Raw genomic sequence first — 17,155 nt, forward strand, 5'->3', positions numbered from 1 at the left:
TACTGGCCGCATGGTAGGTCCCCTTGCCTACATCAGTCACAAACAGGTTGGGGAGTTTTCATTATAATGGCAGATACTCTTCATCTACCTTTTCACATCCTCAGAAAGACTGTCTTAGTAGTTTTCCCAAATTAAATGAACATAGATCATTACAATGACGTCGGTAGGAATGGCGCATTTAAATGCAATGCTTTCATACGACATACTCGATCAACTGAAAAACCACACATTTTCTCACTTTTAACGAACAGTACTACACTTATTACAAGTAACAACTCTCATTTTTGTTCCGTATTGAAGATGACATTAGGCATAATAGGTGGTTTTTTATTAAATTATCCTTGATATCTATGCCAGTACTACACTGCCGATCTAACAGTCCAATGTTCCAGAACTGGAATGACCAAGCCGCAGACAGCCGTGATCCGTGTGAACACACTTCGTCTTATTTCGGCCGGCTGGGGGTGTCGAATAGTGGAGATTCCCAGGACAAAAACTATGCCCTGTTACTAATGTGTTTTCTAGGATTACCCAATGCGTTGGAAAATCTCAGTTCACTACACTGGCGGAGAAAAATTCTATCTGACTTGGAGGCAAATTTTTCCTCCAAGCCAGAGGAAAAACCCAGTCTTCACTGCTAATTTGGAATAAAATGAATGTAGAATTTAATAAAAGTTAAGTGGAAGAAGCTTTTCTTAAGAAATGGCTCTTTCCTGGGTTGAATTTTGAGTTATTTAGTCAATTGTGGTGCTATAATTTGGAATAGGCCTAAATTATCATTCTAGACCAGGTCATACTACTACTACTACTACTACTGCTAAGTGAGCCTCTGCCTTATGTGTGCACATTGCTCATTCAATATAGCGCGTCAGAGTAGGGATTGAATAGCTGGAATACTACGATGAAGAAGTCTGTTACGTACCGGCAGTATCAGAAAATGTATGAACCAGAGGAATGTCATGCTAAAGAAGAAAGTTTTCTAACTCCCCAGCTATTTCCTGCCAATATTCAGTCAGGCTGTTATATTCGGTACGCACCAGTAATCCCATCTATCTGAGTTGAGCGGCAGCATAAGAGACAAAGAACATCACAACAAACAATGGTCAATGTAATGTTATTGTTGATCATTGTTATGCACTTTCAATATTGTAGGCCTTCACATTTAGTTTTCTTCTAACTCTGAAATACTACTATTATCATAGTCGGTACGGTAAAACTGAATAAAATATAAATGGTCTGAAATTGTATTCTCTGTAACTTTTGTTACATAGTACTTTTCGATAGGTCCAAGACATTGGTATTTAAAAATTAAATGTTAGGTGTCTTCCCCTAAACTACAATTTCATCCAGGGTGAATAAAATTGTTTATAACTTACACCATAGTTTCTTATTCCCCGACTCTATATACCGACTTACATTCAATTTTGTTAACCAGTTTTCTCGTGGCTCGGCATTGATTAGGACTTGGCAAAAAAATAGATTCATGAATATCTGTGTTATCAAAGCCGGTACGATAAAAATGTATGACATAAATGATCAGAAATCTAATTCTGTATAATATTCGTTATGTAGTATGTATCAATAGGACCACTAATAATATAAATATTAGAGAATTAAATTTTAGGCCTTCCCCTAAACTACCATTTCACTCTGCGCGAGTAAAATAACTTATAGCCTAGATTGTAGCGGCTCATCCCCCGACTTCACATACCGATTTTCATAAAATTCTCTTCAGCCGTTTTCTCGTGATGCATGTACATACATACATACAGACAGACAGACAGAAATTACGGAAAAGTAAAAAGTGCATTTCCTTGTTACTATGGACATGACCGATACAGTAATACCATTATTTTCAAAATATGAGCAATGTACAGACAGAACTCTTATTTTATATGTATAGATTAAAGAGGATATTTATCAGACAGCCTCCTTAACCTGGTCCATGAGATGTCAGAGATAATCTGTGCCTACATGGATAAATCCTGTCTGGCGGTTCCATGCTGCAGGGGTGGGCTACGTTACTGTAGTCGAAGCTTACGGTAGCGACCAAGTTCTGGTGGGGACCCCGTCCCGTGGGGTATAACATGGACCCCATGCACAGTGATACATGTGAAGACTTTTAACGGCAGTAAAGGCGTAAAAGAAAAGTTTTCAATACAGCTGAACTGGCAGAGGAGGCAACCCATCCACCATACATAGTACAGCAGGAACCCACTGCCTTGTGGAAAGAGGAGGGATCCTCGAAGGCTAAGGGAATGAACCCTGAAAGAAAATCCTCTGATGCGTTAGGCTTAGCAGGACAGAAGAAGATTGTTATTATGTGTTGTTTTCAATCTAAGAACGAGTCTCGGATGGAAGAATAAATCAAATTTAGGCCAAACTCCAATGTACCCTTGGAACGAATGACAACTCTCAAGAGTTTGAAGATAATCCTAGGAATACTGGAAGTAATATCAAAGAAAGACAAATACTGCTAAAAGTACAAGTATTTAGTAAAATATGCTAAAATGTACAATTTTTTAGTAAAATAGTGCTAAAAGTACAATTTCTTATTAAAATAGGGCTAAGAGGTACACTTATTTAGGTAAATAGTCCTAAAAGCAATTTTTTTGTAAAATACTGCAAAAAAATATATTTTTAGTAAAATAATGCTAAAAGTACGAGTATTTAGTAAAATAGTGCCAAAAATACAATTTTTAGTAAAATAGTGCTCAAGGTACAAGTATTTAGTAATATAGTGCTAAAAAGTACAATTATTTAGTAAAACACTGCTAAAAGTACAAGTATTTAGTATAGCTAAATAGGACAATTTTTTTTAAAAAAAGTGCTAAAAGTACAAGTATTTAGTAAAATGGTGCTGAAAAGTACAATTTTTTGTAAAATAATACTAAAAGTAAAAGTATTTAGTAATATAGTGCTAAAAGGTAAAATTATTTAGTAAAATAGTGCTTAAAGTACAAGTACTGTATTTAGAAAATAGTGCTAAAAAGTACATTTTTAGCAAAATAGTGCTAAAAGTACAAGTACTTAGTAAAATAGTGCTAAAAGTACAACTATTTTGGGAAATACTGCTAAAAGTACAAGTATTTAGTAAGGTAGTGCTAAGAAGTACAATTATTTTGTAAAATACTGCTAAAAGTACAAGTATTTAGTAAAATAGTGCTAAAGTACAATTTATTAGTAAAATAGTGATAAAAATGCAATTACTAGGCAAAATAGTGCTAAAATGTACAATTATTTATTAAAATACTGCTAGAAGTATTTAGAAAAATAGTGCTAAAATACAATTTTTTAGGAAAATAGTGCTGAAAGTACAATTATTTTGTAAAATACTGCTAAAGGTAGAAGTATTTAGTAAAGTAATGCTAAAAATACAACTATTTAGTAAAATACTGATAAAAGTACAAGTGTTTAGTAAAATAGTGCTAAAAGTGCAAGTATGTAGTAAAATAGTGCTCAAAGTACAAGTTACTACTAAGAGTACAAGTATTTAGTAAAATAGTGCTAAAGGGTACAATTTTTTTAGTAAAATAGTGCTAAAAAGGACAACTTTGTGAAGTACAAAATAGACATGTAAAATATGCTAAAATGTACAATTTTTTAGTAAAATAGTGCTAAAAGTACAATTTCTTATTAAAATAGGGCTAAGAGGTACACTATTTTATGAAATTGTACTTTAGCATTATTTTACTACAAAATTGTACTTTTAGTACTATTTTACTAAATACGTGTACTTTAGCAGTATTTGCTTGTAGTAAGAAGTGTGAACATTCTCTTCTAGAGGACACTACTGAAGATCAACAATAGTGCACCCTAGTGCGAAGTGAAAGAACTGTGTTTTGGAGAAATTTTTATTTCAAAAGTTTGTTTCTTGTTAAATTTCTTTCTGTTATTGTTTAAGTTGGCTGTATACCCCTTTCTTTCCCCTTGTTTTGTATTTAGCCAATCCCGAATTTTTAAAATTAATTTCTAACCAATCAGGTGTATCTTCTCCAAAGGGGATATGTTGCTGTACCCTAGCCAATAAATGATTGTGGGCAGGTGTTTTTCTTCCTGAAACGCCTCGAACTTTCTGCGAGAGTATATAAACTGCTGATCTTAGGGTCTCTGCGCCACTTCAGTACCATCTTTCAGTGTGTAAAGTACGTAGCAGGGGGCGGGAAGCGCCCCTTTCTTCGGGCAGCAGCTCAATAACCAGGTAATGGCCTTTTAATAACTTCTTTTCTTGCTAGCTCAGCAGTTTAACTCTCGGGGCGGGTCCGAAGCGTTTCCACCATGTAACCGTTTCCTAAAATGTAACTACTCTTAGCACCTATTCTCTTTTAAAGCTACATATTGGGATAGAGAGTGCTTAACCCTCTCGAGCTCCCACTCATATTGCTTTGAGGTGAACTGATTTCTCACAACCGATTCTTCCTTAATGTAAGGTAAATTGTTCTTTTCTAAAGTCACCTCTGTATGGGATTAGCCCTTGCATTAGCGGCCTAGACCCAGATTAGGTTTTAAACAAAATGTATTAGGAGCGCAGATCGCCTCCTCTCAAGTGGTTATTTTTGAGGTCATGTAATTAACCTTTTTCTTACTTAATAGGCCTCAGTAGGTTGGGTATTTTACCCCTGTATCTATGTCCTTAGAGGACAACTTGAAGGTGGAGTTTGGTGTGGCCTTTAATAGGCTTAATGTTGAGAGCGAGTGGCTCTTTCTCGAAAATTGAGTGTTGTACGCCTCGAGGAGGCTTTACTGTGTAATTCGGAGCAAGTGCTCCGGGGCATGATTGGGGTCTTCTGCCCTTTGTTGAATTTCTGTATATCGTAAGAGTGAGCTAATTGTTCATGTATTGTGGGTTTGGCTCTCGGAGCCCATCCTGTAACTCTGTAATTGTACATTCTCGAATAGTGGCTTTGCTACTCTGTACCTGCCATGCTTGTTATTTCTTAATTTTGAAAAGAAAATATAACCTTGTTAAATTTTAAATTCACTTTAATTTCGTAGCCTGAGACCTGTTCACCCCCCGCACCTTCTTTCACCTCTAACTACCACGGAAAACTCCGTAACAGTGCTAAACTACAAGTATTTAGTAAAATACTGCTAATACTTAACCCGCACACACCCACACATACAGGGGATACACACACTCTGCTACCGAGGACATTCACGCACACATGCACACACACACAACGCACACTCTGCTACCGAAGACACATACGCACACACACTCTCACATACATACGCCGACAGGTCCGTGGATACTTACCTACTTACCTCTTTAATAGGCCGTGGGCGGGCTGGAACAGACTAAAACAGCCTGGAGCTGAACTCGTGCCAAATTAGAGTAAGGGGAGGAACGGGAATGGAAAGAACCCAGAACCCTTCCCAGCAAATGAAAGAATGGGGTCAAAAATATGGAGGTTTATTGATAAGCATAAGGCAAAACAAGATAGATGAAAAGAAAATGAATAGGTACAAATGTTACTCACTGAGGTTTACGTCAGGTGTCTATCTCATACATCCAAGAGGCTCATCAAACAAATCAAACATGGCCACATTCGCCTCTTACAACCCCAAACATCTCCAAACGTACGGTTGGATTGATCCACCTTATATCGTATTCGTGACATATGACGCGTCGCTCCCCACAGTAAAATAATAAAACGCACGTGCATTAAAGGAACTACACACACATCGAAAACATTAGATACATCCAGATCACAACTCAAATATCTCCGCGTATTAGAACGAGCATCACCAGAGACGCGATTCATCACAACAATCCCCCATCTCGAATACGCAGCATCTCAAAGAACAAAATGAAAGATAAAAGATGGTTGCCATAGTTACGAGGCGAGTAAACAAATCTAACAATGAAAGAAGACACATTCAAAGGAACACAACAAACGTTACTAAATAATTAAGCCAGCAAATAGCCCAAAGAATGAAAATAAAGAAAATGTAAATAAAAATAACACTGTGAGAAACGGAGAATACTATTAATCAGGCAGACAGACAGCACAACCACACATACACACGCACCATAGAGACCCAAGAGAAATGTACGTAAATCAGAATAATCAGTATGTCCAGACACAAAACGAATATACAGTAATCCGCATAGCAAGACATGTGCTTTCATGGACTCATGAGCTCAATACAAGATGCGTAAGAATGATAAAGGATCGCCGCGTCGAGGCAAGGCATATCCCAACTTCAATCACAGCAACATCATCATAACCAGTACGCCCACAACGTATCCATATCGCCTCGCCATGGACGAACATGAATACCAGTCATAGCGTCAAAACACAGCATCACAGATCCCGAGCTCGGCCATGAAAGAAATCGGCGAGCGATAAAAAGTAGTAGGTCTCAAGCATCATACCACATGCACGCAAAACAATCACACAACAGACTAATATCATCCTCCATCCTCACAGGTTTATATGACACGGAAAATAGAGCACACAAAATCAAAGGAAACCTACAGTAAAATGAAACGTGAAATTAGCAGAAAAATATATAACTAATATGCCCACGCAACCATATCAAGCCAAGAAATGAAAATTACCTGAATAACCGGGCCTTTAGGTAGTCACAAAATAGCGACTCAAAGGAAGAGTCGGGCAATTGAGTGGATAAATCCACGGCAGGAAAAGTAAACGACACAAGTAAAATATTTCACATCTCAAGATGTGAACTGTTTTGTAGACTGACATGTTGGCTTCGCCGTCTAACGATCTTATTCCAAAGAAAGTGAGCACAAGGCTGATGGCCGGAAGCGCTCTCTGTCAAGGAGAAAACAAATCATACGTCACGTCCAGGGAATAGATCGACAAAAACATCGATAGCGGTCAAAGAATGTGGTATGTTCTAAGAAGTGCGTCACCATGGCAAACTTGGTGCGGCCCATCTTCTCCACATCCCCTCGAAATTGAGTCCTATCTTGGTGATCAGACAAGAAGGGCTCGTTTTACCCAAGGGTGAAATTTAACACTAAGTGTGCGCACACTTTAAACTAAACATATCAAATAAACAATAACCTAAACATAAAACATGGACAACAGAACATGAAAATGCTTATACATACATTATAGTTACACCTTATTTTGGAGGTACACAAGAAAATGAACGTCCTTTCGTTATTAATCACAGATTCATGGAGAAGTATGCAAGCGTCAGTGTCTTTTCACCGAGTAATATAGACTCAAACGAGAGCTATGGCAAGTCAGGTACACATGCGTAGTCGCCGATTAACAATCCCAACGAATTAAACAAGTCCAGACCACCGTATTCCAATACACCCCGACCTCTTCTCCGTCTCTAAGGGTGGATTGCGAAGGTAATAGGTCGAGCTATCAGTATTTTCCTTTTCTTTCAAATACATATGTTTCTCGCAGGACATTCATTACCTGAAACAAAAATAATATAAGCATGCGTGCTTGCAACAAGCCAAGGTTAATTCAATTTAATCAAGTCCAATATATCATAAGGCTACTAAATAAATGAGTGTTACGAGCTCCTGGAATAATACTTTTTCAACATGGAAACGTGTGCTTTTGATTGCACACGGCCGGAGAGATCCTCTACTTTGACCGTGACAGGTCCCAGAAACTCAGTGATCCTTCTGGGCTCAGACCACTTTCGACACAACTTTCTACTAATATGATCCGTGGCAGAACTGACAGGAAACCTCTTTACCAAGGCCAGATCTCCGACGCGGAAAGACACAGGTATTCTTCCCTTGTTATATCTCTGCGCCTCCCTGTCTCTGGCTTTGATCAGCCGCTCGGAGGCTATCTTCCACTTCTCCAGGACATCCAGACGCCGGGAGGGTTCGGACAGATATTCAACATTCCATTTCAAAGAGAGTGGATCGTTGGGGACCCTGCCCAGAAACAGTTCGGCAGGAGTGAACCGGCTGGACTCGTGCACGGCAGTGTTGAGTCCTAGGCTGAAAAAAGAGAGAGAGCAATCCCAAAAGGATTGGGTGTTATAATGGAAGGCAGACAAACAGGTTTTCAAATTGCGATGAAATCTTTCAGCAAGGTTCGGTTGGGGGTGGTGAGGGCTAAGACGGATGTGTTTGATTCCCCAGGAGAAGCATAAATTGCGGAAATTAGCGCCGGTAAAGACCGAAAAATTGTCAGAGACCAATGTCCTAGGCGGGCCAAAAACGCCGAAGATATGTTTAGTTAGCAAATTCACAGTGACGTTAGAATTGATTTTGCGAACAGGGTGTCGTGTCGACTCCAGTTGGAGCTCAGGACTCATTCTTCCGAGGATCGAACCCTTGACCGGGAACGTAGGAGGAATGGTGTCGCTGAGACATACATTGATATTATGGGGGAAATTTTAAGCTAATAGTAATGACTATGTAATAGCAGTAAGGCCAAGGAATCATAATTATAATGCTGGGAGAAGGATATAAGTAAATTAAGAATCACATAAGATTTAAGAGTTTGAAGGCACACCAAAAGCTGTAAGCAACAAGTTGTGCAATTAGAAGTAAGGCTTGGTCGAAGTAGGTGAATCACATGCTGCACCCTGCTAAAGATGCGTAGTATGTCTTCAGAAAAGGTGGGTAGAGAGTGAACGGAAGGAGGCAATTCCGTTTTTGTGTGTCTGAGGACAGTCTCCATAGGATGAGAACTTCGATAGCCTTCTCGAAGGGAGGCGAAAGTTAGTGAAGGTATAAAACAGGGGTACACACCCTGGTCGAGGCTTTTTTTGGAACAAGTCTACTAGGAGTGCGGGCGGAAGCCCTGTCAGTCAGGTCTCCGATAATAATAATAAAGTCCAAGTGTGGACTTAGAGTATTCACTTCATTACTTCGACCACGCCAAGTCTTCTATGTTAGCGACATTTGAAGTTAGGAAGGAGATTGTAAATACTGTATATAATTATACATACTCATCAGTCTATTATTAAAGGAAGGGTTTGGGAAACAGAGGACTTCGTCTCTTCACACGTAGCAAATCTCCCAGACCCATTGAACAACCCCTCATTACCGCTCGGAGGAAGTCAATCTGATTATTCATCGTCATTCGTCGTGGCAAAGCCTGTGTCACGACAGAAAAACTAAACTGGTGTGCAGCTGTGGGGTACTGGGTTCGATTCCGCCTCAGTGAAGAGACAGATTTTTTAGAGCCACGCAGAAGAGGCTAGCTCAAGCAAGGATATACACAGATCCGGTCCAGAGCAGTAGACGAGAGGTCTACCGTTCCAGCCTACGCAGAAGGAAGCGGACATCAGGACAGGAGAGCAGCAGGAGGCACCTGGAGGAGCCCAACGCCGAGACGCCGGAAGAAGACAGCAGATATTCGGGCAGTGGTAAGTACCCACAAGTGTTGTAAATATGGCAGATTCCAATGTACCCAATGATGTGCCAGATAATGTTTCTGATTATGATAGTGCGGGGGACGCGCAAGATGGACATTTATACGTGTCAGTTACTGAGGGATACCGGTTAATAGGTCATGAATTTAGTGGTGCTAAACCAGAGCAATTGCGTGAGTTTATTGCTAATGTAGATGCCGCACAGAGTATGATTAAGGATAGGGACCAACCGTTATTCTTTAAATATATTTTGACAAAGATTACGGGTTCTGCTCGCGAAAAGTTGTTATCTAGATGTGACATAATCAACTGGGAAAGAGCCAAGGAAGCTCTTTCGGAATAGTATGGAAAACAGGGCACTTTTGACTTGTATTTGTGTCAATTGTTCCAAAAAAGCCAGGGACCGAAAGAGACGGTGGCCGAGTGGGCCCACCGAGTTGAAGAAATAGCGTTGATGTTTCGAAACGCTATCCTAGAAAATGAACCGATAGAATATCGTACAGGGCAGCGCAGAATGCTGGTGAAAATCGCGATAGCGGCTTTCACTCAGGGGATCCATACAGCGCGAATACAGGGTAAGCTACAGGATCGTAGCCCTCAAATTTTTGAGGCGGCTGTAGCTATTGCTAGACAAGAAGAAGCCATGATTAATTCCCAGAAGGAGAGAGAGGCACTCCTCAGGAATAGTACGGCTTCTAGAAGAGAAGGCGCGCACACCCAGCCGGTAAGCTACACGAAGGGTTGGTGGCAAGGCAAGGCCACGCAAGGGGGGCAAAGACCTAGTAAATCTCCCCATTATAACGAGGTGCTGCTAATATGCTTTAATTGTAATAAAGAGGGACATATGGCTAGAGATTGTAAACAGAAAAATCAGAGTTCAAAGGCAAAGGAATCCCTTACTCCTCGAAGAAACTCTACAGGAGAGATAAAATGTAATTATTGCGGAAAGCCAGGCCATTGGGCACGGCAGTGTAAAAAGAAATAAGCTAACCAAAACAGAAATAAAGGGACCGGTAACGAGGTGAACATAGTGCGCACCTCTGGTTACCAACAGAGCGCGAATAAGGTGGGACCGAAATGCTTTAAGTGCAATGAAAGAGGGCATAAGAAAGCAGAGTGCCCACGTAGAGATGCGAAGTCGGAGTCCAGGCGTTGTTATGCTTGCGGCAGGGTTGGCCACCTACAGTGGCAGTGTCGCACCAGATGCGATAGCGAGCCCAAAGATAGGACAGAGCTCTTGCCTAGAAGACAAACTAGGAATATTCAGAGTGGTAACAGTAATAATAATAATAATAATTACCGTGATAGAACACGCGAAAGGGCGCGGTGTAGAATTTGTAAGCGATGGTCGCATTCAGCTAAGGAGTGCTGGTTTAAAACCGAGAGAGAGGCTTTAAACTAGATAAGGGAGACAAGTCAGGGACGCTTGAGATTTCCCATAAGACCATCAGTCCCAGTAAGGTCGGACAGCATGAGGAAGGTACCGTATTAATAACGGTAACCGGGCGTAAGGATGCCTTAAGATTTTTAATCGATACAGGAAGTGATGTCTCTTATTAAGGAAGGTAGTGTTCCTTACGGTGCTTGGGTTAACCGCAAGGAAACTCTGAAGTTAAGAGGCATAACGAAAGGTTCGAAGCAAACCAAAGGAAAAGTTCGAATCCTCGTTGGTGGTAGATGCCCAGACTTCCATGTAGTGGACAACGACTTTAATTTGAAACAAGACGGTATAATTGGAAAGGACGTGTTAAGAGACAGCGTATTAAATTATAAGGAAGGCTATGCTGTGATAGCAGGAAAAAGATACCCACTAGGGGCGAAATAGGATATGTGGATGGTGCTCGAACCAAGAGTGGAAAAGATCGTGGCCATAGAGGTAGATAAACAGGTAGCCGAAGGCTTGATAGAGCGGCAGGAAGTAAAGCCAGGTGTATACCTAGCTGAGTGTTTAACGAAAGCCAAGGATTATGTCGCACTCGTTAGTATGTTGAACACTACTGACAAGGAGTGGCGATTAAAAAGCCCAGTAGTTAAGTTATTGGATATAGAAGGCGAAATTACAGCAGAGGTACACAAGGTTGAAGAAGCCATAGCTGTAAAAGGCGATAGTCAGGCCAAGAGGCCGGTCGCGCAGAGGGATAATAATAATAATAATCATAATCAGGAAGGTAAGTCTCGAACGCAGCGAATACGGGAGCTGCTTAGAGTAGATCACTTAGCTCCCCAAGACAGGGAGAAAATTTACGCTATCTGTACGGCTTATCAGGATATCTTTCACCTAGAAGGGGATAAGTTAACGCATATGAGTATACTTCAACATGCTATCCCCACACGTGTAGATCAACCTCCAATTCATGTGAGGCAGTATAGGTTACCTGAGGCTCAGAAAGAAGAGATAGGTCCTCAGATAAATCAGATGTTACAGGATGATATTATTACTCCTTCGACTTCTCCATGGTCTAGTCCCATTCTTTTAGTCCCAAAGAAATTAGATGCTTCTGGTAAGCAGAAGTGGAGGGTCGTAGTGGACTTCAGACTTTTGAACGACGTCACCATAGGAACTACGTATCCTATTCCATTAATTTCTGAAATATTAGATGCCTTAGGAAAAGCGAAGTATTTTTCTACTATGGATCTGGCCAGTGGATACCATCAGGTATTGCTGAAGCCTGAGGACAGAGAAAAGACAGCATTCTCTGCCTTAGGAAGGCACTATGAATACAAGAAATTAGCCATGGGACTTCGAGACGCGCCAGCAACTTTTACGCGTTTGATGAAAACGGCACTAGCAGGCTTAGAAGGCATTAAATGTTTGGCGTATATGGATGATTTAATTGTGTATGCTAGCTCTGTAGAGGACCACAATCAGAGATTACGTGATGTTTTTCAGAGACTGAGAGAGGTGAATCTTAAATTAGGTCCAGATAAGTGCGAATTTCTAAGAACGGAGGTAACTTTCTTAGGACACGTGATTACTAAGGACGGTGTTCAACCTGATGATCGGAAGGTTCAAGCAGAAAGAGAATATCCGCAGCCCACCACTACGAAACAGCTGAAAGGATTTCTAGGCTTGTCAGGCTATTATCGTAGGTTCATTCCGAACTATAGTAAGATAGCGAAACCACTGTACGAGCTGCTTAAGAAGGAAGTACCGTACGAATGGACGGATAAGCAAGAGCAGGCATTCCAGATCTTAAAGAAAAAGCTAACAGAGAAACCAATATTGCAGTACCCAGACTTTGAGAAACCCTTCATATTGACCACAGACGCTAGTAATGAGGCCTTAGGAGCGGTGCTGTCACAAGGACAGATAGGTAAGGATTTGCCGATAGCTTACGCTAGCAGAACTTTAAATAAGGCCGAAAAGAATTATTTTGTGACAGAGAAAGAATTACTAGCAATTGTTTGGAGTGTGAAATATTTTAAGCCGTATTTATTTGGCAGGCATTTTACGGTAGTAACAGATCATAAGCCTTTGAAATGGGTATTTAATGTCCACGACCCATCCTCTAGATTAATTAAATTCCGATTGAAATTAGCAGAGTACGACTTTGAGATAGTGTACAAGGAAGGCAAACGTAACTGCAACGCAGATGCCTTAAGTAGAATTCCAGTTAGGAACGAAGAGCCTGATCAAAAAGTGCGAGTAGCTAAATCTAGTGATAATAATCAAGAGACTAGTAATGCGGAGTGTGAGGCTAATGACAACTTAGAAGCACCTGTTAGCTCAGATAATAATGCACAACCACGGAGACTCAGCTCTGAATCCGAGGACGCCACGGCAGAGGTGACAGAGCCTGGAAGTGAGAGTGGAAGCGAAGAAGGTAGTGATAGGGAGGACGTAACCGGAGAGGCTAGAAACGCTAGTCCGGAGCTAACAGAACAAGAGAAATTAGAGATTATTAAGGAATGTCATGAGTCATTAGCATCAGGCCATCAGGGCATATCCAGAACGTATGCCCGGATAAAAGACCACTATCAATGGGAAGGGATGCAAAAGGATGTAGAAAGGTATATACGCTCATGCCCATCGTGTCAAAAGAATAAGATTACCGGGCCTGAAGTAAGGGCAAAAATGGAAATCACAGATACTCCGAAGGCAGTCTTTGAGAAAATAGCACTAGATGTGGTAGGACCTTTAAATGTAACGGAAGCAGGGAACAGGTACATACTCACCTGTCAAGACCAGCTGTCTAAGTATTTAATTGCGAGTGCTATACCGGACCAAAGTGCAGAAACCATAGCACGAACTCTGATTAATAGAGTAATTAGTATATTTGGTATACCAAATATCATACTGACAGATCAGGGTGCAAATTTTATGTCTGATGTTTTTAAGAAATTATGCAGAATATTGCGAATCAAAAAGTCCATACAGCGGCATTTCGACCGCAATCTAACGGTAGTTTGGAACGCTCTCATAGGGTGCTGGCAGAATATTTAAGACATTATGTATGCAGTTCACAAGATGACTGGGATAGTTATCTTCCTATGGCAATGTTTGTGTATAACACGACTAAGCACACTAGCACAGGTTATACACCATTTGAGTTAATATTTGGGCGAAAGGCAAATATTCCTGGTGTTCTCCAAAGGAAACCAGAATCAAATTATAATGAATGCCAGAATGTCTTGGAGCAGTTAACCAGACAACTGCAAGAGAGCCATGAGATAGCTAGAAAGACGTTAATTAAAACCAAGGAACGAGATAAGGAATACTATAATAAGGCTAAGAATGAAGTTTCATTCAAAGTAGGAGATCTTGTGTTGTTACGTAACGATGCCCTACGAAGGGGACGTTCAAGGAAACTTTCTCCACCATATCAAGGTCCTTATAAGATTACTAAGGTATCGGGAGTGAATTGCACGTTACAGGTAAACAAGCGTGGTAAACAAATTATAGTTCACCAGAATAGACTAAAAATGTACATTAATTAGAGAAGAATGTAAGGTAATGGTTCCTATTTAGGTCGCAGTGAGTTACACTTCCCTCACTCCAACGGCATTGTGGATTATTGTGTACTGCTGATAGAGTTAGTTGAAATACTCTGTCAGGTCGCGTCGAAATCAGGAAAGTACTAGAAATTTTAACCTAAGTAAGAGAGGAACCTAGGAATTTTGGTACGGGAGTACCATTGTGAGTACGTCCTAAGTACCCGTCAGAAGGACTACAGGTGACGAGACTGTATGTCCAGATATCAACTCGTCAATAGGGAACCGCAGGGTTCAAACTGAGTATGGAGAGAATTCGAGTTCATAATGAGGATGAAAATTATCTACACTTGCTATGTGCACGTTCTGAAGAAGCCTTCACTTACTGTCACTAGAAATTAAATGAGTAAATTAGGTAGCGTTGTATGTAAAGATATATGAGATCTGCTTGTAATTATTAAAATCAGAAGGGGCGTGATGCCAAGCCTAGTTCCACTGAAACGAAATTCATTCATGGTACAGAAAAATTTCACAGATGAATGTTTTACGTAATCCATATGATATCTAAATAAGGGTCGTTATCATGGGGATAACCCCGTGTGGTGTCGGGGATTTACGCAAACAACACTGTACACTTTGGTACTCTTCTTCCCATACAGTTACGCAGCCAGAATAACACCACGATTCGAACCTGTCTGTCGTAGGAGACGACTAAAGGTTCCACTTAGTTAATGGCCTTGTATTTAGTCCTTTATGCACGAATATAGGCGCCCTGAGTGAGGCATGGATTTCAGTGAGGCGGGTTCTGCCTGGGAAATATCACCATTAGGCCGGTGATTTTCCACAACAGTGTGATTCTCGTGGGAACAGAATCCACTGAAGGGAATTTTCTCACCACGTTGAGAACCATCCCGTGAGATGTGACTCCAAGGGTACGGAGTACAATCCCATAGAGATCACTTCGGTAGATTCATACCTGTACTTAACGTTAACTTCTGTAACCATTCCTCGAGGCAAATCCTCTGCAGTCCTTAACAGACGCTATTCAAATTTCTTAATTGCCAATGATGTCTATCATCTGTCCGTAAGTATAAGGAGAAGTGACGCAGGTACGTCAAACAGGGAGAGAATTTTTGAATGGGCTAATAATGGCTCTAAAATTTTGTTAGAGCTGCCCAAGGGTGAAGTTTCACAGAGATATCAGTTACGAAAAGGAATTCGCAAATTTTATTAAAATTACTCACGAGTATACTAGTAGACTAGTACAGAGCATAATTACGAGAAGACAAACGTTACAGTAAGACAGTCACATTAAGTGTGTATTCAGGTACAGATAAACAGTTGAGGGTAGGTTCCACAACACCTAACAGTATAGTGTGTAAGGTAGAGTGACAAAGAAAGTGAAAGCCGTGTTTACCTTGCAGGGAGGTGAACGAACCAGGCGGATGGAAGGGATGACAGACCGCACGATCTGGAGAATACTGGTCGTCACAGTTATGTTGCTAGGGCTGTCCATACCCACCAGTCAATTGGATTTCAAGATGAAACAGTATGAGAATACAGCTGGAATCTATTTTGATTATCAAGGAGAAGTACAATTATACACTGTAAAATGGAAACTGGTTACTTTTATTAACCTTACACGTTTGGCAGATCTATTTGTGATAGCCCGTAGAAATTTACAGAAGACTAAAACCCTCTGTATTCAGATAGAAAAGGAAGTACATATTAAGTGCGAACATGAGATAATGTTAGTAGAACAACAATTTCAAAGGATTCAAGGGATTAAGGACTTAATTAGGAAAATTACTAGGATCAAAACACCGGAAGGCAACGGGAAACGAAGCAAGCGCGGGTTAATAAATGCAATTGGCACCATCGCAAAGACGTTATTTGGTACACTCGATGACAGTGATGCAATGTATTACGAAGGCAAAATTAAGGAACTAGAACAGGAACAATTGTCCATGATACACTGACTGACAGAGCAAATGCAACACCAAGAAGGAGTGGTCAGAACTTTATGCCAATTGCAGGGTAGACTGACGTCACTGAGGTATGCTCATGATGTGAAATGTGCCGCTGTGCTGCGCACGTAGCGAACGATAAATGGGACACGGCGTTGGCGAATGGCCCACTTCGTACCGTGATTTCTCAGCCGACAGTCATTGTAGAACGTGTTGTCGTGTGCCACAGGACACGTGTATAGCTAAGAATGCCAGGCCGCCGTCAACGGAGGCATTTCCAGCAGACAGACGACTTTACGAGGGGTATGGTGATCGGGCTGAGAAGGGCAGGTTGGTCACTTCGTCAAATCGCAGCCGATACCCATAGGGATGTGTCCACGGTGCAGCGCCTGTGGCGAAGATGGTTGGCGCAGGGACATGTGGCACGTGCGAGGGGTCCAGGCGCAGCCCGAGTGACGTCAGCACGCGAGGATCGGCGCATCCGCCACCAAGCGGTGGCAGCCCCGCACGCCACGTCAACCGCCATTCTTCAGCATGTGCAAGACACCCTGGCTGTTCCAATATCGACCAGAACAATTTCCCGTCGATTGGTTGAAGGAGGCCTGCACTCCCGGCGTCCGCTCAGAAGACTACCATTGACTCCACAGCATAGACGTGCACGCCTGGCATGGTGCCGGGCTAGAGCGACTTGGATGAGGGAATGGCGGAACGTCGTGTTCTCCGATGAGTCACGCTTCTGTTCTGTCAGTGATAGTCACCGCAGACGAGTGTGGCGTCGGCGTGGAGAAAGGTCAAATCCGGCAGTAACTGTGGAGCGCCCTACCGCTAGACAAAGCGGCATCATGGTTTGGGGCGCTATTGCGTATGATTCCACGTCACCTCTAGTGCGTATTCAAGGCACGTTAAATGCCCACCGCTACGTG

The sequence above is a fragment of the Anabrus simplex genome, chromosome 7 (assembly GCF_040414725.1).
Source record: "Anabrus simplex isolate iqAnaSimp1 chromosome 7, ASM4041472v1, whole genome shotgun sequence".
NCBI classification, from domain to species: domain Eukaryota; kingdom Metazoa; phylum Arthropoda; class Insecta; order Orthoptera; family Tettigoniidae; genus Anabrus; species Anabrus simplex.